This window comes from Cygnus olor, chromosome 1 (genome assembly GCF_009769625.2).
Source record: "Cygnus olor isolate bCygOlo1 chromosome 1, bCygOlo1.pri.v2, whole genome shotgun sequence".
Taxonomy (NCBI): domain Eukaryota; kingdom Metazoa; phylum Chordata; class Aves; order Anseriformes; family Anatidae; genus Cygnus; species Cygnus olor.
Genome location: NC_049169.1, coordinates 174,400,846 through 174,427,439, shown reverse-complemented (window position 1 = coordinate 174,427,439; position 26,594 = coordinate 174,400,846). Strand labels below are relative to the sequence as shown.

At 36.5% G+C, this 26,594-nt stretch overlaps 1 long non-coding RNA gene across 1 annotated transcript; it reads right to left on the bottom strand.

Annotated features, from left to right (window-relative positions):
• Nucleotides 1-413: 413 nt before the first annotated feature.
• LOC121061679 lies at nucleotides 414-26,389 on the bottom strand. The gene is made up of 3 exons (XR_005815215.1): nucleotides 25,893-26,389; nucleotides 11,512-11,650; nucleotides 414-2,260 (listed from the first exon to the last, which is right to left on the bottom strand). It is a non-coding gene; the product is annotated as an uncharacterized LOC121061679 (long non-coding RNA).
• Nucleotides 26,390-26,594: the final 205 nt, after the last annotated feature.

The window sequence follows — 26,594 nt, the reverse complement described above, 5'->3', positions numbered from 1 at the left end:
TGCCTCAAGATTTGAAGATCTGCTTACTGGATGAATGGTTTAACTGCCAGCCTAGACAGGGAGTGGAATTTATCACCACTTTTCAAACTCATTCCCTTTGGTGCTTATTCCTCCAAGGTGTGTAGGCTCTCAAAATCAGCATCTCACTCTTTTGATCTGAATTCTTTCACATCAGATCAAGATTTTTTTCATGGAAACTAGCTACTTGCTCTCAGCTGAGTGACATATATATGAGTTCACCATACCATATTCATTTCCTGGGCTCAATTAACCTTGTCTCATGTAAAATGTAAAAGAAGGATGATAAAAACAGTGGGACATAGATTTCCAGGAAGATTTTTTTCTTTTTCTTTTCTTTTCTTTTCTTTTCTTTTCTTTTCTTTTCTTTTCTTTTCTTTTCTTTTCTTTTCTTTTCTTTTCTTTTCTCTTCTCTTCTCTTCTCTTCTCTTCTCTTCTCTTCTCTTCTCTTCTCTTCTCTTCTCTTCTCTTCTCTTCTCTTTTCAGATACGTTTGAAGACTGAGAACAAGGCTGTATATGCAGATATAAAGATTCATGTGTCAACCTATCCCAAATTCCAGCTGGCCAGCTACAAAGCAACTTCAGTTCCAAGGCTGGGTGGTAGTGTTAATATGGCACTGAGCCCAAGTTAACCAAGTATCCGGAGACTCCTGATAAAGTGAGAGCATTGGCACCTTTGCAGTTTTTAAAGGCTTGAGACTGTATTTAAGTCACTCCCTTGGCCTTAGTGAATAGCTCCATTCAGTGGCAGGTGATTATCCTTAAGAGCAAGACCTATACGCACAGTGATAGAGAGCTCGTAGAGACACCCTACTGTGACTGTTTTTTTGGCAAGTCTCACCAGAGACGTTGGCAGCCTCTCCTCTAAAGTGATACTGTGCTTTTGCATGGCTATATTCTTCATGCAAACTAATATCACTGCCAACTCTGAGAACATGAAGAACTGATAATAATTATTGTTTTCACTGCTGGATAGCAGAGAACAACTGCAACATAGAGAAATATCATGCTTTCTGACTTTTTTTTTTTTAAGAAAATGTATCTAATTGGTTTAGTTTAAGTAATAAAACCAAGTTATCTAACAACATATTTTAATTGCCTTTTCATTATACACATGTACATTTTGCAATGGACTACAATCGTTAATTAAGGTCCCATGTGGTTATCAGAGTAGTGTAATTAGTAACTTCCAAAAACAATGTTACATTAATGATTAGGAAATAATGTATTAGAAAAAAAAATAGAACAAAATAAAATAAAACGTGGAATGTCTTAAAGATATATATACTTTTTTTAGGACCAAACTAAATGTTTCTTTTATTATTTTTTTTTAAACTCTATTAAATGTTCGACAGAATGTAATGTTGGCAGATATGCATTCCTATTATTTCAAAGATAGAAATTGTTTACTTGCTTGGATTGAAAATGTCTCTTCACAGTATTCCTAATGCAAGTTTAATCTGACATCCTCTGGACTACCTCATGAAGTTTTAATTCTGAAAAGAAGAACAAAACAGGGTCTACAAAAACTGTGAAAAAGAAAAGAGATCAAAGGAAAAGAGATGGAAAGAGATGTAAATGGAAAAGGAGCAATATATCGTGTATTCTCAATGTTACCAGTGGAAATTATTTCCAACTTTTATAGCAATGATTTGTCATTTGTGTGAAACATAAAATCTAATAATAATATTGGGCAGGCATCTACCTAATTTCTATTAGGGTTAACAGCCGTTGCAGTGGGAATACGCAGAATTTTAGTACTTGTCCACTCATAGCTCTTTGCAGCACATTCTCTTTGTGAACCTTGTTGGCCAAAATCACGGAATAGAAGGAAGACCTGTTCACGAAAGGAGAAGTCCCCATGTCTAAAAAAAAAATAATAAAATAATAATAATAATAATAAAAGTCTCTGAAAAAGTATTTCTCTGAGTTCTCTAAGACACTGAAACTTCTTGCCGGCCTAACTAAAAACTTTGTTCTGACAAGCAAGTACAATTTATTCCACTGTGTGAGCAATGCCGTGGTGAGAATGCAGAGATCAGTGACGTTTCTGCTAGGCAAGGTGAGAGTTCCCATCTCCTATAACTCTGGGTTGTGATATGGGAACAGTTTAGACTGCCAACAATATGCGTGTTAATGATTAGTCTTGCTTCCAAGATCTCAGCAGCAGATGACTCATCTCATGCATCACAGTAGTTCCTAACCCCTTGATACTGGCTAGATGCTAGACAGATTGGAGACCTGTTGGAAAAAAAAAAAATGTTATTACAGAACTCTAAATTATGCTGTATTCTAAATGCAGTAAGGCTGACAAGGCCTTGTAGGTGGCAGATGTCATTCCTACCATATGAATCTTCATTGCTGAAATTCCCACTCTAGCTCTTTTTGACTCCAAATCTTTTGTTTACAAATGAAAAACAGGAACTCTAATTCGATAATTAATTTTCACATCAAGTATTTTTGACTCTGTGCCTTTTGTTTACTCATAATTCCATGCAGGTTGTTTTTTCTGTTTTTGTTTTTTTGTTTTGTTTTTTTTTTTCTGTTGTAAGGGCTGAGAAACAAGGGATAAGCAAACAATGATGTAAGACCTAACCACTATTTATGTTCATTTTTGGTTGTTGTCTCCTACATGTAATCAACATATATCTGTTTGTTTGCTTGTTTATTATTACAACTTTAAATTATTTGGGCTATAAACTGGAAGCAAAGGAGGATACTGATAATTTCTTCCATTGGTTCTCCTGTAATCCCCATGGCACCAACACAAGTCTGTGTTTTTTATTTGTCTTCAACAATCTACTGATCATATATTTATCTTAGTTCTCTTACCCTGATGGAGGAAAGCCTTTGGTATTTCCATGGGAAATTATACTTTGTCAAAAGGAGTAGAATTCAGAAGTTTTCGCTATCCCAACGACAGGGAGTGTACGGTCCTAAAAGTTTCAATTTAACACCTTCATCTCCACAATCTCTCCAAATACCTTTTGTCTCAAATGGCATAACTGAATAATTTAAGTAAATAAAACTCATTGATTTGTCTTCAAGTTAATCTAAATTTGCATGCTAATATTTACAGTTCAACATGGTAGAAGGATTTGCATGTGTGCCTTTAACCTTATTGCTTATGAGTTAATCTATTGTAAGGCGTCACCTCCTTCTAGACATCTAATTTCACTCAAAAAGAATTCCTGTCTTTTCTGCATCAGCAGGAGCTTTGGAGGTGACGCTATCTAATACTGGCAAAAGACTTAGAGTTAAAGGGAAAGAAATGAACCCAAAAAGCTATTTCTGACAGGTCTCCCAAGAGTCCGTATCATCTGATTCTCAGAAAAAGGTATCCTATGAAAAGTACATGTCTTTGAATAGAGGAATAGTTTTAGCAGTTTGGAAGATTTCAATACAAACTAAAATTTTAGTCTTACTTTGAGTTCCTTATATGGAGGCATTATTATTTCTCTGTTTCTACATTTTGCTTGATACATCCCAGGGTTGTAATTGCCTTTTAAAGGAGAAGCTGCATGAGGGAGTGTCATTCCCTGATAGACTATTATAGCTAGTTCTTACTTTTTTTTTCACTCCTATCTGATCTAGCTCCCAGCTTATTACTCTCCAAGAAAATGATACTGTACGCAACACAAATATGTTTTGTTCTTCTATATTGCAGTCACCTATGTAATCCATTTTTTCTGATATTATGATCTTCATTGTACTGGTGACCCCTCACAGTGCTCTACAGTTCATGACATTTACAACAAGGTCATTAATGGAATATTGAAAAATTCTCATCTGTGATGTTCCTGGATCTTAATATTTTTTTCCTTTCAACTCAAAACCTTTTCTCTAAGCAATGAGCCCTTGCTGTTTTTATTCACAGAATTATTTACAGATGTTCTCAGACAATAATACAAATCACAATAGAGATTGTCTTGTGGAAAAAAAACAACTTTCATACGTACAATCAGGTGGCAGCTCTGATATGTCACTGCCAGGATGTCCCTGAGCTATTCAGTTGTATTTTCCACTAATTTAGGAACTAAAAAACAAAAAAAGCTAGCTCTTTTCTTTTTTGGAGGGAGGGGAAGAAAATATCCAAAACCAGTAGCAGCCCAACACTTGAACAAAACATGAACAAAAATCTAATAACTGGAGAATAGTTTAATTGAAGACTTAGTGATTATAGGCTATGTCTACATTAGGAAGCAGAATAGTGCAATACGGGTGAACCTGTAGAATTAAACTATTAATTCCAGAGATCTATCCACTGAAGTATTAGCATATAAAATGGGGTGCTTCTGACAAGCTGCAGTCTTATCCTGTGGACTGAATGCCCATTAGTAGCTGAACTGGGGGTATGCCATGCTCCTGTGGCACATTTCCCAGTGTAATGCCATCTGCAAGGAATCCAAGTTACATGTTCCTAGCGTACTCCACAGTGTGAACCAAAACATATGGCTTTTGGGAGATGATCAGAAGTTTCACTTCAAGTGAATGCTCTTAATACGAAGTACAGTTCTAATGTTGATGCACCCAGAGACACAAAAGAATTAAGGCTCTTCATTGTTACCTAATTTACCCCTGTAAGAACCTTAATGCCAGATTTAGAGTGTTACTCTAATACTGGCTAATCCCAGGAGTTTTTAAAGTTCCTGTTCAGTCAAATCTATTTTGTAAAGTTTTCCATGTGTCTTTAATTCCATTGTGAAGGCACTTAGAACAGGCCTAAGCCCCTTCCGAAATCACCTATATGCCAACACTCCCCCCCCCTTCCCCCCCACCCAGCCCCAGGATCAGCTTTCTTCACCCATCTTCCATGTAGACCATATAAGGGATTAAAAGGTATTCTTCAGCCATCCCTGCACTAATTACAAAGACTGAGAAAATCGTAGGGTGAAAAATCTCCCTAGAGATAAAGTCACTTACTGTGTACTGAATTTGACAGGTAACAAGACATCAAGGTAAATCTGTATCTACGAACTCTCCATTTTTACCAAAGATACAGTTACACCCACAGCTCTTATGACATCCTGAAAAAGAGTCGTCTTTGGATTTGTGTTAGCTACTTATATAAGTTAAGAGAACTAACATATCTTTCTTTTCAGAGTCTTATATAAATTTAAATTTTGAATGTTTTTTATTTGACACCTTTCATATAATTACTAGCTTGTTTAAATATCACTTTGCTATTGCCTGAGGTAAATGCAGTAGAAAATCACTACATTCAATGTTACTGTCTTAGAGTTTCATCCCTTCTGTCAAACTGCAACATTTTTTAATTCTGCAGGATAATTTTTATTTTATTTGTAGTTCATTCCTAATGTGGATGAATAAGTCATAGGCTATCTACTTGCAGTTATAGGATGTTTCCTACATCAAGTTTAAAATGGATCTCTGCATTTTTGTCCTTGTCAGATATTTTTTTCCTCTCCACAATGATGAATGTAGAAATATATATATATATATATATATATATATTTTGTATTTAAGTGATTGATAGTCAAATCAACTGCTGTTCATTCTACATCAGACTCTCAAACTTAATATAGACCAACTTTATGGGAAAAAAATGAGCACATACTTAAATCAAACTTTTGCTTCAGAAAAACTCGGAGTGAATTCAAAAGGTGGGTGCCGAGCAGGAACTCTGCATTCATATACAACAGCTGCAGAACAATACAGAACAGTGCTTGAAGTACTCAATAGCAGGGGGAACTGAGCACTCACTTCTTTACCTATTTTACATTAAACTGCCATTAGATAAAAAAACACGTGGTGATGGCAAGAATATAGACCAGAATACAAATACGGCTTCTTCCTACTGAGTGCAGTATCTTTTGAAATAGGAAAAATAGGTTTAATTCCAAGTCTCCAGCTTCTATGGCAATTGCCCTAACCACTAACCATGCTACTGTGTGAAAGGCAGCCTCATCCAGGCAGCTAACTGCATCTTAGAATTGGAAGGGGAAGGATATTTACACACAATTTTTTGGCATTTGTAGCTGACTGGTCTTGAAATCACTCTACTCAGCACTCCAGCATTTGTATATTCTATTCTTAGGCGTCTAATTCAGCACAATGAAGTCAGTTCATGGGATCAGCAAATAACCTGTGCTGACACATATGCTTTCATTTGGAGCTGGTCCTTAGGCTACAACTACTACATTAGGTGTCTACATACAAAGGTTTTGTACCAGTGACCTTTGCAAATCTCTGATATCACTTAGGAGGTGACTAACATTTCCACTGGTAAAATCCTCACTATAACTAAGCTATTGCCAGAGGCCATGCATATTAACATCGAACTTCTGACAGCATTAAATTGGTTGGTATCTTGATCATTAGATTCAAAATTCATAAAATAGACATTACTCAGTGTACTCAGTAGCAAGCCTGACAAATATTCTGAGTATTTCAGCTGTACTGGAATATCTACAAGAGCTGTTGACAAGTCCCCACATCAGCCAAAGCCAGGTGGACCTGTCTTGATTTTTTCCTTGGAGTGACCACTCAGAAGGGGAATGGAAACACAGAAAAGCCAGGCTTTAATAGTCTTTCAACTACAATAGCTGATTTTGTTTAAACCAAAAACAAAACAAACAAACAAACAAACAAACAAAAAAAACGACAAAAAAAAACCAGCTATTGTAGTTGAAAGACTATTATATAGTCTTTCAACTACATATATATATTACATATATATATATATATGTATTACATATATATACATATTTACATGTATATATATGTGTATATATATATATAAAGAAAATATAAAGAAAGAAAAAAAAAGATAAGGAAAGAAAAATAAGTAAAGAATTTATAAACAGTTTTCCCACAGCCCAGCTTCCCCATGATCTTAAAGGCAGGTCTTTACTTCTACACTTTTCAGCCAAAATGGCAGCTTCCATGGCAGCTGCAGAAAATGGTACAGTCCTCTGCAGTTAGTATGGACCTTGCTGCCTTGCTTCTGTCACTCCCAAAGCCTTTAACAAGGCTTTTAGCCTACCCAGGACCTGCAGGATCGTTATTAAGTGCTGTATGCATCACTGCTTCCTATTCCTTTTCTCTCACCCTTGTGCCTGCTCAGATGCTCTCTAGAAAAGGTCCAAACTCCCTATGGAGGGAATCCACAAGGCCCACTCATTTTGAATTAATATAAATGCAATTTAATAAATGTAATTTTGAACAACAATTTAAAATGACTGACTGACTGAATGAAATTCTCTGAAGTACTTACAGGTGTGTTCCTTACTCTAAGAAAATGATCTTACAGCAAGAAAACAAACATTCTAGGTCATCCCATTTCTTCATAGCACAAGAGTATTTGCCATTTCCTTGTTCAGCACACTGGCAGTTTTCTATCCCAGGTCTATCAGTCCAACACACCTCTGCACTGCAGAACAAAGATACCATCTAATTCTGCAACACTGCAGGAATAGTCAGGGGCTGCAATATTCATTTGTACAACTGCTTTTCTCTAAAGAATGATGCCCAGCAGCCTAGAGTGCTTAAAGAATCATTGATATCATTGCTACAAAAATTGTTTGAGACACAAATTAAGAAAAACTGAAAATTGAACCTATATTCAAACTGTTTATCTGTGTATTTGTTTGATTGTTTAAATTTAGTACTGCCAACAATCTTTACCAGGCTGGTTTTATAAAGGGAGTTTGAAGCTATTGATTTTAAATGGGCATTATTGGATCTCATAGGAGTAATGAAAAAAAGATTCTAGGCAGAATTGTTTATCCATTGGTATTCATCTCTTAAAGCTTTCTGTACTCTGTGATAATGTGACCTTTGTATTTTCTATTGACCAACAGACTTGTATTCAACATAATACCGTATTTAAATATTAATGTATTAATTCATATAACTGTACTATATGTTATCTTTTTGTTCCATTTTAATCTTAACTTATACTAGAAAGTTTAGATTTGAAAGAAATGTGAAATATGTCCTTGAAAACTTGTAACTATAACTTATAAATATTACAAAAAACAATAATTTTGCATCAGTATGGTGAACAAGTAGCAAAGTGCCTGAAGAATATAAATTGAATGTTCTCTGGAAGAATTGGTAAAGGTTAAAATTCATCATTTTAACTGATAGGCTTTCTCTGGGAAATAACTAATGCAGTGAATACAAAATACTACGATAATTTTGTTTCTTCTCAATGTTTATTTTTTTTCTTGAAAAACAATAATAAACCATATCTTTTTTTTTTCCATTCATTCTGGAATTAAAGTTTGCTATGATGCTTGTCCTCATACACAATTGATAGTTTTTCCACTTTAAATGGAAATGTTTTATCTGAATGGAGTGAACACTTCTGACCATTTCAGGAAAGGCTGCAATCTGATAGGAAATGCGCTGTGACTTAGATCTTTTCCTAAAAAGACCTAGACAAGGTATGAAGACTGGTTGCTAAATACCACATTTACTATCACAGTTTCCATAGTGATTTTCAGACTATAACAGGCTGGAGGCTAAACTAGAAAAATAGGCATAAATACAATTTATGCTCGAAATAACAGCAGTATTTAGAAGCATCTGTTTGTCCTAGTCACTGCACCAATACCAATAGCCAATACCTTTTATTTTCAAGGTATTACTAAGTGAAGTAGAAAGGTATTGCCATCTTTCTATAGATAAGAAATTGAACTACAAAGAAATTAAATGACATTTTTTTTTCCACAGTTATATAGGAAGACTGTCACAAATGAACCCAGGTCAGTTGAGATTTGGTCCAGTATTAAACTGGACTTCAGTTTTCCATCAAGTATCTTTACTTTCTTTAGCTGTTATTTAAACTTCAGATTAACTTCCAGTGCTGACAGCCTGAAGCTGACTTCTATGTAAACTAGGTATCAGTTTGGGAAGATTAGCTAATTCCAAGTATCAGGATATCATAGAATATATATGATACCTGATACCATATGATATATGGACCAAAGTATTGAAGTAATATTATTAAATATTACTTAAATATTATTAAAGTAATATTAAGTATTAAATAATATTATTTCTTTCTACCATGTCAATACATCTGTCTACAGAAGACCCTTAGTACTGTGCACTTTGTTCTTTTGGGTTGCAAAACAGATTTTTAGTTGCTTTGCCAAATTTAGGATTACTAGTATGATTGCTCTGTAGTAAAACAGGGCATACAGGGTCCAGATTTGTACTTAGCATTGCTGGCACTGTGACTACCACTAATTCAAACACTCACAGACTTTCTCCATTAGATAATCATCGCCCACCTTGACTGTCAGGCATTCTGTGATCCCCAAGAACAAACTCTGTGGTAGACAGACCCAACAGCTTGTCACGGAGCACCACTGTGATAAGCTAAAAAACGAGCTGCAGACACTTGTATCTAAACTCCATGTGCAGAGTCTGTACAGTAGCACTGGAGGTTATGGACTGATTTTGCTTTTTTAATTCACCTTCAGACAGATGTATCCCCCCAGCTCAAATCCCTTAAAAGTTCACCACAAAAGGCACAATGACTCCGAGTGTGTGTTTGTATGAAGTTCACCCTTAATCTTTACATGAGCTAAGAATTATTCCTGCTTCCTTTATATCTTTCTCTCCCCCTCTCTCTCTCTCTTCCTCTCTTTTTTCTCCTTTCTGCAGGCTATTCAGATAAGGATTTTCATTGTCACTGTTCCCACTTTACTCTGAATAAGTGGAGTCTATGGAAAAGCAAAACTCATAAAAGAATGACTTGCAAACACTGATGGCACCATTGGACTTGAATTTAAAGCTATCACACAAGGACACTGTTAACATTTATCCTTCTCTCTGTAGGCCGACAAATTAAAATATTACTTGAAGTCTTGGATCAGTTTCTGCTACAGCATTTCATTTTGATTGATGTCCCCTATTAATATCAGTGATGCTAGTTAGCTTTAAGACACCCCAAAGGGTAGTCAACTAGTTAAAACTCCAAATGAACCTCATGCCAGCTGTTTAGCCCCTTGAAAGTTTTGCTGAGCATTGACAGAAGACCTTATCAATCATTACAATTAAGTACTTTCAGACTGTCCCTTCTAAGGGGAGTCAGTTGAAGTACCATCTGCTATTTTGCTTTTAAAACTCACTGGCCTCCTTCTCTAAGTTTCACTTTTGAAATGTTGTTTCTTGTACAGGAGAGCAATGAGCTGATGAAGAAAACTTTTTGTTTTAATAATCAGCAGTTTTTATGATGTGACATAATTTTTGCAGTGCTCAGGGCCTTTTGCAAATCAAAAGGAATCCAACTAAAACAGTAATTAATGTCAAATGACTAGTCACATACGGCCCCATTTAATTAAAGTTCTAATCTTTGATTAAACCTCCACACATGTTCCTGTGATTGCAAACTGTTGTCTGAAAAGAGAAAGTAATTGGGTACATAATCTATTGTGTCTTCTAACTGACACCTGCTAATTGTCTCAGGAGCAAATGGCAACAATTTTATTAGAAAGTTAAAAAGTATATCTTAAAATTGATTTTTATATTCAATTTTTTTTCCTGAATTATATATTCCTGTATTACACTGTGATGATTTCTTTGTGAATTTATCCTTTCTGGGAGTTTTGTGTTAAGAAATTTATTCCATTGTCTTTCAAAAACATGCTTTCCTTTAGTAAATACAAAACATGATTTACTGGTCTGTACTTTTAGTGTGCAGTTAATATGTAAAACACTATTCATCTCATTTTTTTTCCCTAAATATTGACTAATCTGCACAGCAGCCATTGCAAATAAGTTTCTATACCCCAAGCTTGCAAGAAGAAATACAGGAGGAATAAGCCACAAAGATGACCTCGACAGGAATTCTGGCTAATTCAGAATTCCATCTGGGGAAAAACTGGCAACTATAACATTCTTCAGCATTATGGTGAAGGAGCTTATTCCTCTTCCTTTTCCTTTTGAGATCTTCAGGACCACCAGTACAAACCAGACTGCTGGCTAGGCAAAGAAAACTTGGTCTCATTCAAGTCAGTTGCAAAATAGCTGTTAACTTCAGTGGATGCAAAATTTTAAGGCAACGGTACCTTACTGAAAGGAGGCACTTGAGGTGCTCTTGCTTCCTAGGCCTATGGCTAACCAACTCTAGATTTTTTTCCTTGTTTCAGGCATGATCATTTGCTGTTTACAGTTTTTCTGAACTGGAGTTGTGGTACTACAAATATCTTGCTATCTCCAGCTAAAATTCCCAGCAGGTATTTTGTATTCTTTATGTCTTGCTTTACCAATATTTTAAAAAGCCCTTTGGCATGTTGAATGAAGTACTTCTGGGAAGAATACCACCACTGTCTTTTGAAGAATCTTTCAAAGACACACATAATCCCACAAGCCAACTGGTTGGTGAAGTGTATCTGCAAATATTTTTTGGTTATGATGTTTTCAGGTGTAGTTGAGTGTCTCCTCCAGTCAAAAATTACCTACTTGGGTGCAATCATTTCTATCTTTCTAGAAACCCCAAACAAATCCAGACTCACCCTAGTACCTGGAAATGGTATGCCCATCACATCACGGTGGTTGTTGTGAAGGGGTCCATGTGGGATGTCCTGGGTGCGTCTTCTAACTGAACTCTAAAGACAATTCCAAGTCCACTGAACAGTATCTATCCTTTTTCATCTGTAATACAAACAAAGAAAGAAAATAACTCCCTTCTCTGTTTTACAGACAGAAAATTGTAACACAGTAAACCCATTCAAGATCACAGGGCCAATCAGTGTTAGAGACAGCAAAATTAACCTGTGTCACTTGCTTTCCATATTGCTACTCTACTGTCAAAATATAAAAATAGCTATTAATATATGTGAATGTGTACAGACAGATAAAGATAAAGATGATCTAGATAGCTTTTGTGACTTTTACTACAGCAAGTCAGCTGCAGCATGCTGATGGAACAGTAAATAAACACAGCGGAAATCTTCAATACATTTTTTCACATATTCAGCAACTTTCAAATGTCCTAATTTGGACTCAGTTGGCCAAATAATATCTTTTTTTCCCATCTACAGTATCTTCAGCTATTCATCTCTTTTTTCCTCCCTGCTTCATGCTTTCATTATCACTCATCTGCTGTGACCTCTTAGCAACCGTAACCTTCTTGCCTCAAATCTCCCTCTTCCAGTCCACTCCAAACACTGTAGCCAAGGTTATCTTTCTTGTTCACCACTCTGATTGTGTCATCTCATGTCTCAGTCTCTCAGGTGGTTTTCTGTCTCATTACACTACAAGGTCAAATTTCTCCTCTGCAATTTCAAGGTTTTGCAAGAGTCTGCCTTAGCCTACAAATGAATTTCTCGCTCTTTCCTGCATCCTTAGCTCATGCATAACTTCCTACTTTTTATTTCCCAAAACTGTTTTCAGTGCCTAAAATATCCTCTCTGCTCTATCATGCCAGCCAACCTCACTTTCTTCATTCAGGTCCCATCAAAGGATTCATTACTAAACACCTCCCCATTCACACATCGCACTGTGTAATTTTGTTCTTTAGTGTTGTGAGTTGGGTAAGTTACAGAGAAACAAACCTGAAGATCCTAGATGCATGCCAAACACACTGCTCAGCAATCATTTTGCCATGTTGCAATTTCTTTCCTTTCTATCCAGTTTGTTTTACATACCATGCAAATTTGGCTATAAGTGCTCTGGGGACAGAGTCTTGTTTTGAAAATTCCAGGCATTTGTGAAGTAGCACATATACCAATGACTTTGAAGAAATTATAATTACAGAACCTCATTTGTTATCTCGCACTACACTGTAAATAAACATACAAAGTAAAATGTAACCTCACGAAGTAGCATACAAATATATTTGGATTAAGTAAATAACAGAAATGTCTCCAAATGTTTCTTCCAGATTTATACTCATGCAAAGGGAAAGGAATAGTCTTATTATGTGTGAGTGAGGTATAATTGACAAATTTGATTCCCTGACCAGATTGCCTTTCCTCTCTTTCAAAGACTGACCACAGCCAGATAATACATATTTAAATCACAGCTTGGACTTTATCATGGACTAAAGCATATTTGTAGGAGTTCCTTTAGGCAAGGAGCATTTCAGCTTCTTTATCATATAAATCTTTCCCATAACTCAGCTATAAAGCAACTGGATTCTATATCCATTTTCAGTTAAATTAATGTCTGTGAATCTTTACCACTGATGACATTATAATATCAGAAGCATCTAAGGACAACTGCTTTCAGTTTTATTGACAGAAGTAGTGAGAAACAGAAGAAACTTGCAGCAACAAATAAGCAATTCCTCTTTCTTAAGAAAATGGGGTGCATGTGATTTATTTGTTTGAGCTTAGATATGAAAAGAACTAAACAGGGGGAAAAAAAAGTACAAAAACAAATAAAACCAATGCCTGGCCATATAAGGTTTGCCTCTTGATGTACAATTAACTTGATTAATTAGCAGTATGCTTCTTAAACTGTAACATGTAGATAAGTAAGAAAAAAATCCCTTAAAAAAATCTGTATTTGATGCTATTATGGGAAAACAGCAACCCCCTCCCCAATTTATCAAGGTAATTGAAACAGCAAAAGAGATAAAGATGTGTCATCATAAAGGGATATAGAAATTAATCTCTTTGAGAGCTCAGCATGTTACATTGATCACTGGCTGCCTAAATTCAAGCATGCATTCATGTTATTTGTGACATTCACTCCAAACATCTGGAGACGTAGACTATATAACATATACCAACTCATCTGTCTATTCTAAAAACGTTGATAAAAGTTTGCTTATTCTTTCTTGGAAATACAGCAACAATGCTGGAAAAATTGACATCTACAATTAAAACCTTTTTACCTTTAAAATTGATGACACCTGTTAATGTCAGTTGTGATTGTATTGATCCTACTAAAAATGTATCAGAGACTCCACTCTCCACTCTGTGGTGCTAGTGAGTCAGTGTTGATAATGAGTAAGTCTAAATATTTTGATTGAAAGTGTTTCAAAGAAAATACATAATCCACTCAACAGACTGCTCTTTCTTTTGTAGCATATCTCTGAACCAAATTAGAGTAATATTTCAGTGTTGCAGCCTCATATATTTACACACAATTTAAAATAAGTTACACTAGCTTTTACTGGGATATTTTACTCCATCTGACGTGGAAGAGACCTTTTGATGCATTCATTGCAAACTAAATCATTGTTCTGCTTGCCTACATTAAGCTAAAATAAGTATTTTCAGTATCACAAGGTGTACTCTTACTTCCATGACAATCAATGGCAATGTTCTATCTGATTTCAGAAGGATGAAGACAATTCCCCAAATTTAAGTCTTCAGTTATCTGCCTCCTAGACTTTCCTTTCTAATGAATTGAACACATTCATTCACTGCAAATTACTCAAAGTTGTTTACTTGACTGCAAATAAACATCATATAATTGAAAATGAATTATTTTATGCTTTTGTGAAGTGTTGCATGGGCAGAAGCAATCATGTAAAGCGATTCTGTCATTTTTACTTTTTTTTTCTTTTTTTTTTTTTCTCATTTATTTATGTTTTTAAGATATTTGTCCTTGTGTCTTAAAGATTAGGATCTGCCAATAGTCATAACTGGTTTTAGCTCACGGGTCTCATTTTCCATGTTGTGGAACACAGCACTTTTCCATTTAACATTCCATTTTTGTCCCTGTGTAATTTTCAGTCCTGTGGCATTTAGAAAGGCTGACAAAACCTCAACTGACCTTCTGCAGGTCAATATTCCAAATAATTGTCCTGACATATTAAAAAAGTTAGTTGCATTATTGGTAGCCTTGTCACCAGGTATTTACCCCACAAAAGGGAAGAACATGTTTTTATCATTTTTATCTTTTGAAGTGTCTAGATATGCTTAATATCAGAAAGGACATGCTAAACCCATTGTTCAGTAGGATAAGAGTTAGGCCTAAGTTATACTATAGATGACTATGAAGTGATTTAATTAATTTTAAATGTATGCCAGTCATACATACTAGCAAGTCCCCCAAAGTATTAATATTTGACTGACTGATTATTAATCATCTTTTTTTCCTGTTATGTGATCGGGTGTGAACATTAAATATTGTTGTTTTTCTTTTTGGTCCATTGACTGGAAAGAGAATGTATATATTGGAGACCATCCACATCTTGTACACTAAATAATAACACTTAAAAAGAATACTTCCACCAAACAGAATAAAGAGATGAAGTATTAATCTGCAAATAAACTTTCTTAGTAGAGGTTTTGTATAAGTATTGTTTAGGCCTGCCAGCTGTAAATTGGTGTTGTTTATTTTAAACTTGTTGAGCTAGACAGTGTAAACAATTCGGTCTCTCTGTGGTCTTTCAAAATCCTCCTGTGAATCTTCTCTATATTTTTTTATTATTATTATATAACTTTTATTTTATGCATTTACTGTAGAATAAGTGGCTTTTCAGATATTTGGGCGTAATTCACAGAGTACTGTAGTCAGTTGCTGTTTGAGACAGTTGCTGTTTACTACGGGACAGAAGATAATGCCCCCTGTTTGTGAACTTTTTCCATAAAATCTGTAAATGAAAGAGCTTGCTATATGAATAATTTAAGAATAGTCACATGATAAAATTTAGAATTCTCCTCACCCATTGGTTAAGAGAGAGAGAGCGGGAGAGGGAGGGGAAAAGGGAGAGAGAGGGAGGAAGGGAGAGGGAGAAGGAGATGGAGAGGGAAATGGAAACTGAAACAGAAACGAAAATGGAAACGGAAACGGAAATAGAAGGAGTGGAAGTTCTAAGGAAGAACCTGTGATTCAAAGTTCATGAATTAACTAAACTTGTCTCCATATCATTTCAGTTGTTTGAGGACTTCTTTGATTTTTGCATCATGTGGGACTAATGATCACAAGATGATCAGGTACATGAAGGTTTAAATCTGGCTGTACTTTGATGATCCTTTAGTAGGAAAGCACAAGTGCTTGTAAAATTATTGGTGATAAATTACCAAACTTGGTAAAATTCTACATGAGAGCAGAATCAGGATCACACCTGTAATTCCAGAGCGACAATTTACGTCTGCAAAAGAAGTGAACGCTGTGCTAACATGATTACAGCCTTTAATAATAAAGACAATGATCAGGAATGCCTCTTTCTCTTAGGGAAGAAAATAGCAAAGCAATTTAAAATGTACTTCTTCAGCAGTTTTGTATATGATTATGTATAGTAATAAGAGCTCGATAATATCTGAACTCAGAAATTTTGGTGACCTAATATATTTCATACAGCTTAGGTCCCTGACACCACCTATTAGAAGTGATTTTATCTTTCTTCTGGTCATATGTGGCCTTCTCTTCTCTGTTATACAGGTTTTTGATGGACATTCACCACTGTAGCATTAGAGTATCTAATATTAGTGTAGCAAGAAGTACAAATTAATCTAGTCTAAATTTGTTCTCCCATCACTGCCTCAAAGAAAAAATGTGTTGGAATTAGGTTACTGTTTTGTCTGAATAAATTAAAGTTACCTACGAATACATTTTGCTGTCTATTTGCATTAAAACAAGCATAGTAAAGAGGAGAGCCTTCCATCTAAAGCAGAAACCTGCTGAGGTGTAAAATGGCCATTGTTTCTTGTGGGATTTAATTCCACTGTATCGGGTTGCGCGGGTGGAAAAATGATATGCACTTCACTTGGAAGAGAGAAGCAGCAATACTGATAACAAAGCTTATGCAACTTAACAAGGATTTGATGACGGCATGGTACACCTGATTATATTTGGGAGATACGCTTATTTACACACTATGTAAAAGATGCTGTATACTACTCAAAGACACTACATGAAATACATTATGTGCTATATAGAGACTACATAAGGGACTGGGTTAGGTGATATTATATCAAAGAAACCCTCCCATTGAGTCACAAGGTTCAGAGCAGACCCCCTTGCTTTCTGAACTTGAATGGATGAGGTAAGGAGCCTAGGTGTGGCTGAATCTGCTCCTAGTCACAGACATGTCAAAGGTTTATTTCTAAAGGATTATATGTATTATATGAATCCTTTATACTAAGCTAAGATTATAAAGTGTGATCACAAAGCACCGTTCTAGCACATTAGCATTCCGTTATGTTCCCAATCCACTTACCAACTATCTGTAGTGGTAAGGGCCCTCTCAGTCTGCGGAAGTAACCCTGGGAAGAATCCCTGCCCAAGGGGAGATCCTGGCTTGTAGCCCACTGTCATGTCCGGAGAGCTCAGAGGGCCCTATTTATGGGGTAAGATGTTTGACTTATGGCCACATTTGCACACATACTAGTTTCTTCCAAATTTGGCTTGATATGGACTTTCTTCTAAATTTGGACAGCAGTGTGGTTAGTGTGTGTGGGATATGCATTGCTCAGATTAGCCCTTGGCTATTTGTCTTCTGTCTCCCCCAAATCCAGGATACAACCATAGTGACCAGACACAGCCATTATGATTGCCATTGATGGCTATCTTCTTAGACCTGATTCTCTACTTAAGCTGGTGGTGGTGTGTGTGTGCTGCAGAGTACACTGCCACATGGGTTTCTCCACTTTAGGTGTCAGGTCCTTCTCCAGATAAACTATATTTATAGCAAACTGTTTTACTGGGACGAAAAAAAAAAAAAAAAAGTGTTAACCACAGTCTTCATAAAGGACTTGGGCTTTTCAATACCTTCAATACCTTGAATCATTAAGCACCTTCAGATAAGGGTGAGATGGGGATATTGACTGATACACCCCAAGACAGCCTTCATACTCTCACCCATCAGCCAGGAGCCCGCATTAGGGAGGAGATGTACTGCAGCACTGTGTCAGCTGAGCTTCCCCTGCAATGAGGGTGCACGGCCTCATCACTGCAGACACGAGGATATAGCCAATGCCAGGTCACCCTTCACCGTAACAAAATGGCATATCCTAGCACACCAGAGGTCCTTTCATGCCCTTGATTTGATATGCAAATTAAGCAGTTAATTGAGAAATAAATTTTACTTCTTCGGTAAAATTCTAAACAACAATCCTCCAAAAAGCAATTAATCTAGGTTTAATAGGAGTTACTGCATGTTAAACAGGAACTAGTTATTAAGACATAAGGAAGTAAAAAAAAATATATATATATATATATATAAATTATACAGTTTCTACATCTGAATAAATATATCTAAAATAACTATCCTGTTTTATTAATGTAACTGACTCATTAGATACAAATTAAACATCTATAGTGTAAACCAAATCTTAATATAAAATATTACTCATCTTAATACAGTACCCTCCCCTTTACACTACAGTGGACACAGCTAGTGGAACAGGCAAATGCCAGAAGTTAGCCATTTAAATACTTAATGATTGTGCACATTAAATTAAAACTGTCTGCAACATACATTTTGTAGTATTTTATTTGCAATTCAGATGTTATCTCTAGATGTATGTAAAGCTGTTAAACCTGCTAAAAATTTAAGATACTATAATAAACAGAAAATTGTAGCAATTCGTTTATGTTAATTTATTGACACTATAAATTCCTCAGGGCAGCAGCCATGAACACACTTTCCTGTATAAAACTAAAAACTACAGATAGAACCATGCAATAGAAATACTAACTAGGATTTGTATTTGCATTGATTTTTTTTCTGCTTTTCTTCCTTCTTTTCATCCTTCCTTCCTCCTTCCTTTTTCCTCTTTCTTTCTGCCTGCCTTTCTCTATTTTTTATATCATCATTCCAACAGTATGTGCTATTATTTTAAAATTTCCATAGTGACAAGTGATTTTAGGTATTCATTGATAAGATGCCTTAAAGGCCCTGATTTCCAGGACGTGGGCACTTTGTTATTTTGAAAAGCCAAACCTCTTTAATATCTTTCATAAAGACGGATAAATTCACTGTTTTTATTTTTTTTTTTTCAGTCTCAAGGATACAATATTTCATGTTTTAATTTTAGGATCTGTTTTTGTTTTTGCAGTATGTTAAAGGATTTTTTTAAAGGTTAATTTTGCACCTTGGTTATTACATTTAGTTCTCGTGTTTTTTTAGTACTGGATTCTGACTAATCACTTATGACAAGACTGCAAGAAAACCTTTTGCCTGCAGAAAGGGGGATGCATAGCAGCACCATCCCAGGAACAATCAGAGAAGGGACTTATGACTTTTAGAAATCTAATTTCCTCTCTTGCTTGCCCCTGCCTCTAAGGGGGGCACAAACTCCTACTATTCTGTGCCACCAGCCAACTGTCAGGTCAGCTCATCTCAGATGGCCGATGTGTTGAGGGGATGAAGCCAAAGCCCTGCATGTCCTCAAGTGCTGGCTGCCAATGCCCCATCAGGATGGGGATGGGTGGCCCTGCGTAGGCTGCTGTCATCACTCTCCAGCTTTTGCCATGACCTGCAGTTCCACTAGCCCATGCCAGGAAGCAAACCCTCCAGTCTTCCTTATTTTCCTGCACATTGGGGAAAAGAGTGTTTGACAATCTTATTTGGTAATTACGCCACTAAAACCAGTATTGAGGTCTCAATTTGGTAGTCGAAAAATATGAAGCAATCATATGCTACTCTGTTATCCAGTTGTAGCTGTCCTGGACACATCAGGCAAAGAACCTGATCTTGTAATGCCTGTGAGCACTTGCATGTTTATTGGAGGTTTGGCCCTCATTGGATCCCTCTCTCCATCAGAAAATGAAAGAGAGCTTCATACAAATAAATGGATTGCACTGCATTTACAGACATGTCAAACTTTGAAAACCTCATGCTCTAGACAGCCTTGCATTGCTGCTAATTGGTATGTTTTTTCTTTAAAATGTGAAAATTCTAACCTTTTACTTGACAGATATGTGGGTAAAATGCCACACAACATTTTGAAAGCTCATCTATAGTCTGCTGTTTATGAGCCTTGTTTATGTTGGAGCTCACACAGGAGTACACAAATGAAAAGGGTTAGCAGGAACACAACTGAATGGTTAACTTCAAATAGATGTGTAAACTAGGAAAGAAAAGTTTTCACCTACAGAAAGTCTAAAGATGTTACTCTCTTTTAAAGGTAACCATACAAACATGACATTTGACTCACTAGATTTCTTTTATCATTACTTATCCCTAGATGTATCCCTGGACTTTTGGGGTGGTGAGTAGAAGAAGCAGTTTCATTACTTTTTTTTTTTCCTTTTTTCTTTTATTTTTTTTCCCCTAATCTTATGAAATTGCTACAAGGAGAGAGTAAATGGGATTCAGTTTCTCTGTGAGATTTAACAACAGAACTGTTTACAGTGTTGCAATCAGTCATGTTTAAAGTAGAGCTACTAACTGCATAACTGAATAAGGGAATACTTTGGAAACAAAAGGGTTGCATAACAGGCAAATTTAGCTTGTAGAATCTTTAGTGTGCACTGTATAAGAAATTTCATAAACCCTAGGGAGAGTTTGCAATTTTGTTGGTGGGTGCAAAATGCTAACTTAGAAAAACTAAAACAACAAAAATATGGAAATAACTGACAATCAAAAGCTGGGTTAATTTTTTTATTCTTTTTCCAGTAGGAACTTCAAATTTATACACACAGATTGCTTTGTAGTTATCGTTCATGCCTATTCTCTTCAGGAAACTAAGCACTGTACTAGAAAACCAGAAGTTTCAGTGAAGTTTCATTCCAGCTAGGTGGTAAGGGTAAGAATACCAGCAGAGGTAAATCACTACGTAGCATTTTAAATTGGAATTATTTTGGAGTCTTCCCCAATTCTCTGCTTCCTGACACAACTTGGAGGTGGCAGCACTGTCTCTGAATTTCCACAAAGACATTGGTCTTTTGTCTTTACAAACCAACTGCTGACCTGTCTGACTGATGCAACAGCATTCAAATCCTAAGCAGTGCTTTGAGAAGAAAAACTTTACCATAACTTCTTGGCTACTGCCAGTAACTATTGGCTCTGAAGCAACTGTAATACTGAAACACTTAAAAAAAAAAAAAAAAAAAAGAGTGAAAAATAAAAACTTACCATTCCATAAGGAGCAATACCCTGATGATTAAAATCTGGGAAATTGTTTTGAAGAAGTGACCCAAATCTCCTGAAGCTTGAAGGTGTGAAATGTGGGAAGCCTGTGATGTTTCAGTTAAGAAAGTTATTGGTTCTGCAGAGCTAGCCAGAGATTCAGCTTGACTCAGCAACAATATCAGCCTGCTCTCCATAATATCATAACATAGAAGGTGCAGTTATTTTCTTCCTAAAAGGAGGTGCAGTGACACACTATGTTGAGATTTCAGTGAATTCCAAATTATTACCCATATTATTAATGTCTCTAGGGACATTCCTGTGTAAGAAACATGAGAAATACCCAGCGGCTTCCCCACACTCCATTTGGTCAGTAATCTTGTTAGTTCAGAGATTTTTGTCATTGTTGTTGTTTTTATAATGAAGAGAGGAGAAACAGATTCTTTCCATACTTAAGCTTACTGCACATAACTTTGAAGTATATGGGGTAGTGTGTATGCTCTATGCCTGAGTTTCAGTGTGGTCCCAAAGGACCGTGGTCACACTGTATCAATGCCTAATTCTATATGATAATAGAGGTTTCAATATCATGTCTGTACATCCTGATGTTATTCTCTGTGCGTTCTTTCTTTCCATTCAAGTGACATTTAGCTATGTCTTCGAAAGTTGGTATGCAGAGAAACAATATTCCAAGCAAAATGTCATGTGTTTTCCTTCCTTCAAATTTTGTATTAGTATAGTTAGGTAACTCCAGTTAACTGCTAGCTATTCGCTTTGGCTGTGACAAATGATTTGTTTCATCTGCACAATGTATGTCAGTTAGCCAGATCTTAGAGCTGGATTTGCTTCTACCTTTTCCATAAAGTGAGCACTACCAGCACTCCTACAAGGGTTTTAAGCTTCAAAGATCAGATTTCACTTCAAAATAAAGCTAAATAAATTGTTGTTTCTGTATTCTGTGCTAAATTAGACAAAATGTCTGAAAAGAGACATGAGATCCAAGTCCTAAGCCACTTATCCGTGGCCTAACAAGTCACCCTTTCTCTAAGCTTTACGAATCTGTCTCTCTCTCCTTTTTTTTTTTTTTTCTTCCTGGAATAACACAGGTATAACTGTAAATGTAATATGTCCCAGCAAGATGGAAGAAGTAGGTCTTAAATGTTTCAGTGACAATCTCAGGCTTATCCCCTTCTTGCTGCTTCCCTTTCCCTGAAGTGTTTCTAATAGCCCAATGCTCCACTTCAGCATCCTTTTTGAATTTCTGTCACTTCTTGGGTCCTGCCCTCCATTAGTCCACTAATATCATCTGCTCAAACACTTCTCTTGCCGTTACCTACTGCACTGTCAGTTCTTATTCCCCTTCTCAGTAACTATTCTCTCTTCCACGTCTTGCTGTTTAAATTGACATAAAACTACTTCCATGCGGAGCCACAGAAGTCATCTAATCTATTGTTCTGTTGGTACTTTGAAACAATACTAATAAATGGAAGAAATGTCCTTTTAATCTATGTAAGTTCTGCTACTTTGTCATGATGGGATGAATCAAATCAGTGGAAAGGTTTCTATCGATTTCATTGAGTTTCTGGACAGTAGTTCTACATTTCTCTAGACGCCATATGATTTCTATTTTTTATTGTCATTTCAACTAATTTTCCTAGTACTAAAAGTAAAGCTTGCCACACTGTAACTCCTTGATCACCCTTTTAGTCTTTTTTGAAGATAAACAGATTTTGTAACTTTTAATCCTCACACATAGTAACTGATTTTAATGACAGCATATTTTTAACAGTTGATTTACTTCATTTTTAGATTCTGCAAGAACTCCTGATGACTACCATTTAGTTAGATACTTTCTGCTCTTGAGAATCTGTCTTGACACCTCAATACACACCTACATCTCATCTTCGTTACTAAAAAGAAAGATGACGAGGAAATATCTTCATTTGCTATGAGTACTACAGTACAGAAATTTAATTTCTCTGCAATACTGTCTCATTTATAGCTGACCAACTAATAGGTCCACAAATTTTGTCTTATGGCTTCCCCATTTTGATAAAGCATGTTTGTTTTTTTAGCAGTCATTTTCATTCTCTGATAGATGGATTCTTTGTTCCTCAAATTCCTTCCTCCGCTTTTCTAATTTTACTTCTTTCTATTGTTTTCAAGATGATTGGATTTGGGCTTTCCCAATGATACATTTTAGGCTCAAATAACTTAAATATTAAACCTTGACATTTAACTATATTGATCTTTTCCTTGCCTTCCCATTTTCTTTTATTTGTTTAGGGATGTTTGTTCTGAGACTTTTTTGCTAAGTACCCCTCATGCTGAGACTAAAGATATTTATTTGAAAACTTTTGATTGAGGATAATTCTTGTTTATATCCTTTTTTTTTTTTTTTTTTTGGGGGGGGATGGGGGATGGGAGTGGGGATAAAGGTTTACCTGTTCTTGCTGAGAATAGAATAATAAACTACTAGATTTTATAACGAACATTCCCCTCCCCCCCCCAAAAAAAAAAAAAAAGAATAACATTGCATTATGTTCATGTTTTATCAGATTTTTTTTTTAAAAGCTTTGTTTTGAGATAAGTCCTGTTACTACCTGTTATTTAGGTTGATGTGAGACTACAGCTTTCAATAAACAAACATTTCAAGTGTTAAAAATAGATTTCCAAAGCATTATTTGATTCCTCCATATAAAGATTACTATTGGGGCTGTTATATTGGACTTTGATCCTTTGCTGAGTTTCTCCAGCAGAGTGCATTTAATATATTTTCCTTGATTGGCCTGATAGTGTAATAGGAATACACGTATAGAAGGATTATTTAAGATTTATATTTTGTCCATGTATTAGCCTCTCCACACTACAGCTTTCTCACAAAACTGTTAATAAGTATTTTAAAATTCAGTTCATATTTTGTTTCTTTTTTTCAATCCATATTTAATATACAATGACATGGCACAGCATATAGGGATCATTGGCCCTCATTGGCATTATCTTCACACATCTTATTTCCGTTTTTTTCTATGTGAAAAATAGAGCATAGAATTTCCATAGTATAGAAAAATAGTGTAGAAAATTATGATGCTACTCTAAGCTATCAAATAGGTAGTGTGTGGTAGTGTGTGCTACAAATTTGACAGAAAAAGCATTTTAGATATGCTGTAAAATCATCGAACAAATAAAATATTCATTACTTGCACAGGTGGATTAAAATCAATAAATGCCATTTTGTTGCTATAAACTGTCTGATGTAACAAACATCAGCCTGGCTGAGGCACATATTCATATGCAGGAATAGTTTTTTTACCTGACTTTTTCCAGTTAGGCTCCTAGGCCTCTATTGGGATTAAGTGCCACAATTTTTAAAGATGTCAAGCTGATGTGATATCCAAGAAATCAGTTGAAATCGCTAATAATCATGCCTGAAAATGAGTATTAAAAAATAGGTCTGATGAAGTTAGGACTAAAACACACAGTGAATTGTAGGGTCAAGGGATAAGACCTTCACTTACGATCATCACCTGATAGTCAGTCATAGGTTTGAGGACCTAGTGTTGTGATTCAGAATTTATTTTCCCTCTAAGTATTCTATGCATGTCGTTGGCATCATTGGGATGTTGTAAGCTGCAAGGTGTTTGATAAAAAAAAAAAGGCAGAATTTACAAGCAAAGACTCCAGTTACTTGGATAAAGGGTTATATAGTTTTCCCTTTTAATTCAGAGTCCCGAGTACTTGTTTTACAAACTGCAGAGTGCCCTCAAATGTATTGACTTCATTGTGGAGTCAGAGTATTTACTGTGTAATGCTGAGTCACATAAAAGAGAAAGGCAGTCACTAGGCTATCGAAAAAAGTGATGGAGACGCTGGCCTCCTCGCCCAAAAAGTCAAATACATCTTTTTTTTTTTCTTTTCTTTTTAATTATCTTTTAACATAAGCAGACCAAGAGGTACACTGCCAGAAACGTATTACACAGTATATGTCACTGTAATACTGAAATTGTTTTATCCTGCTGGTGCTCCACCTGCTCCCTCCTAAAACTAGTTATCGTGCACGTACATACGTAGGCACACGCGTGCACGGTACATACCCCAAATGCAGCAGTCTTACTAGCACGCTAGAGGGAGCCATGACATAATTGCAATGACCACTTCTTTCCCCAGTTAGCAGAACTTGCATAGAAGATACCTGGACATTCTGAGACACCCTGCGGGCTTGGCATAGGCTACGGAATAAGGAAAGGAAAGCACAGGACTCAAGTTGCGGTGATACGAGGTCTCCTGGTAGCTCAGGGGCTAACTCTGGTGTTTGTCACATTTTAAAAATAGTGCTGCTTTTTATAGGTGAGTTTTCCAAATAAGTGACTTGGACGAATACACCGATTTTCATCAGCCAATCTGAAGCCTGCATTCAGAAAGCGAAGCCCATTTTGTAAACATATCCTTTATTTCGTCTGTCGCTCTCACGCAGAAAGTTGGCACGTCTGAGAGTAGTGATTTTACGCTGCCACTAATGTATGTATAGTTTATTTATACACCGCATTTTAACACAGCATTAGTTTTACAATGGTTACTAGCAGACTCGTTCTGCATGGCAAACTATCTGTTTCAAAGCTGCAAGGAGGTCTTCAGGATGGGAGATGGGTCTAGAAAGAACACTTATTGGGATTTATACATTAGTAAGACTCTCCAATGCGAGTGATGTTTATGGACATAACTCAGAAAGGGCTGGTTTTGCTATTGAGCAAGGCAGAGAAGCAGCTTCCTTAACCCAATCTTTTAAAAGCCGCTCCTAAAATAATTGTGAGGAGCGTCTTATAATTGCTCCAGAGTTGGTCTCTCCCTCCCCCCCCCCCCTTTTTTTTTTTTTCTTCTCATTTTTTTTTCCTTAAACCTTAAATGATTCATGCTACTTACACGCTCGTCACTCACAGCTCGCAAATGGCAGCTTCCTTTCGGCACTCCGGCAATCCGCGCTCTCACCTTTCCAGCCTCCGGCCTCCCCCCGCGCCCTAGAGCCCCCCCTGCGCCGTGTCATGGGCGGAGGCGGGCGCCGCGGCCGCGAACCCCGCACCGGGGGCTGCCGCCGTGACCGGCACCCCCTTCCCCGGGGGGGTCCCCCGTGCTCCCCCCAGGGATAGGAAGGATGAGACCCAGTCGGGGCGGGTCCTGCAAGAACCGGGGCAGGGGCATGCGGGGAGGGGGCTCCCCATCCACCCGCCCTCCCCTCCCCGCAGCCCGGGGCTGTGCGGGTCCCCGAGAAGGGGAGAGGGTGGGGGAGTCCTCCCCGCTCACCTCCCTCGGAGCGATTTGAAGGAGGAGCGCGGCGGTGGTGTCACACCCGATACACACACACACACATACACACACACACCCCAAAAAAACTCGTGTCTCCTCTTTTTTTTTTTCCCCACCCGTCATCACGTAGGAGTTGTTAATACGTCTTAAAAATAAATAAATAAATAAATAATAAAAGAAAATAAAAAATAGAATAAAGAAAAAAATAGAAATAAAAAATAAAAATAAGAAAATTTCAAAGATAAAAATAAGAAAAAAATAAGGAATAAAAATAAGAAAAATAAATAAAAATAAAAATGAAAATGAAAAAGAAAAAGGGAG